We start from the raw sequence: 2227 nt of genomic DNA, 5'->3' as shown, positions 1-2227 counted from the left end.
ATTTAGATAACTTAAAGTTAAATAAAATTAAAAATTCATTTTCTCAACCGTGCTAGTTACATTTCAAGTACTCAATAGCCACATAAGGCTAGTGGCTACTTTATTGGATAGCACAGATACAGTCCATTTCCATCATTGCAGAAAGTTCTATTGGGCAGCTCTTTGAGGACCGAAAAGGCCAGGTTGGTCTGTGTTCACTTCCTCTACCTCACCCTAAGCCTTTTATTTGGGCCCTTTTATTTGGACAATCCTAGGTGTACTGAGCTGACCAAATTTTTGGTCTTTTCTGAAGCAAATAAAACCTTGACCCCAGAATCTACCTGTCATACTTACTTGGGTATGACTCATAGTTGATCTTTATACCCTAGTGCCACTTGGCAACAGAATATACTCTTACAACACGATTCTGTTTGTATCTGTATCCAAGACTACAGATGTATTTATGGAAAACTTGGGATACCAGTGAAGATTGTCATAGTGCTCCAAGAGTTCTTTTATGTCCTGAGACTGAACTACAATACAGTCACCAAGTACTATTTCTTCTTCTTTCCTATTAAGACCTGCTCTTAGGGAAGAATGATGTATTAGTCATTTCTTTTTTTTATTTTTAAGTCATTTCTTTCTTAGCAAGAATGTATCATACTACCTTGCCCTATACTATAGGATGGAATAACACAATAAGTCTGGGTTAAGAAATTTGACTCTACCCCTACCATCTATGTGAGCCTGGGAAAGTATTCTGTCCCTTTGAAGTCTCTGTTTCCTGTGCTATAAAATGAGGACAATTAATGTCTACTTCATATTGTTATAAGAATTGATGTGGGAGGGTATATAATACCTACCCCAGAACACATACTAAATATTAGTTTTCTTTCATATTTTTTCTCTGTCAAAGAAATTTAGTTATTGGGAATTCCTCAGAATAAGATTTTTGAGGGTGTGGGGTACACTGGGGGAGAGATAGAGCTTTTTCAGAGGGCTCCCTAAAAATATCCCCAGGGCCAGACCTCTGTTTTGCCTGTAAATCTGTTTGAGCCTGAGAGGAGGCACAGAAGGTGAAGCATTGTTTGGCCTCCCAGATTTCTCCTCCCACAGGTGGCATGTTTCTGATGTAATTCCTCTTACAATATCCTGAGGCTCTTTATCATGGACAGAAACCTCACACTGTGAAGAAAAAGTGACTTCTGGAAGTTCAGAGGAATGGCTCAGTGTGGCAGTTCATTATTTCTGGTAGCCAAATTGAAAACAAGAGGTGGATTTAGCCCACCAGCAGATTGCATTCGCTGGGCCAATATGCACCTTTGCCCCTGGGAGAAATCCATCAACTCTTCAATCCTGTTTCCATGTCAGCAAGCCACCTACACTGGGGACATGGGATAACAGGACAAGGGGATGAATGACTACCAGTGTTTAACGAATAACTTGTACTGGAGAGACAAGTTTACTTTTTAAATTATGCTTTTAATTGATTCTTATAATTATCAATAACCAGAGAGCAACTCTACAAGGATGATAGATTGAATGTGGACTTCTGATTCTAGCATAAAGAAGCTGACTTCAGGATTTCAGCATTTAAAGGAAGTCTTGACTTTTGAGGTTTATAGTCTGCTTGTATAAGAAAAAAATTTGTTTTTTGAGAGGGTCACCTTTTTTGTTGATGACCAGCACTGACAACAAGAAGAATGTGGCACCCAGGGGTTACAGATGTAAGACAAATAGTGCTTAAAACAGAAGCTCTCTATATATTAACAGAAAAATCTTAAAATTTCTCCTTGAATTGAACTAAATGTAACTGATTCTACTAGATAAATTACTTTAACTGTATTTTTCCATGATATGTTTTAAATTTGAAAAGCATATGTGAAAGCGTTACAATTGAAAAAGATTTATATGCCACTGTCTTGTTTTCCTACTGTGTTGCAATTTACTCCATAATTCAAAACGTTTTAGAGCTTTCAGACACTGTAGTAGCCATGATGACTGGGGTGGAATTAATTCCTGAAGGGTTGACTGAGTCAGTAGGGTGATGTGATGGTATTTTTGTGGACTGCACAGTATTTAATTTGTTATTTCTTTTATTCAATAAGAGAAATGGTCCTTCCTTCCACCTCTCTTCCTTCTTTTCCTCTTTCCCTTCTTCCCTTTCTTCCTTTCTCCATTCATTCCTTCCTTTTTCATTTTGAACAAAGGAGACTCTAATTTTACCCCCTGCTGTATAATATTAAAT

Source organism: Phocoena sinus, chromosome 4 (genome assembly GCF_008692025.1).
Source record: "Phocoena sinus isolate mPhoSin1 chromosome 4, mPhoSin1.pri, whole genome shotgun sequence".
NCBI lineage: Eukaryota > Metazoa > Chordata > Mammalia > Artiodactyla > Phocoenidae > Phocoena > Phocoena sinus.
The sequence above is the reverse complement of the archived record's forward strand: the minus strand, read 5'-3'. Positions refer to the sequence as shown.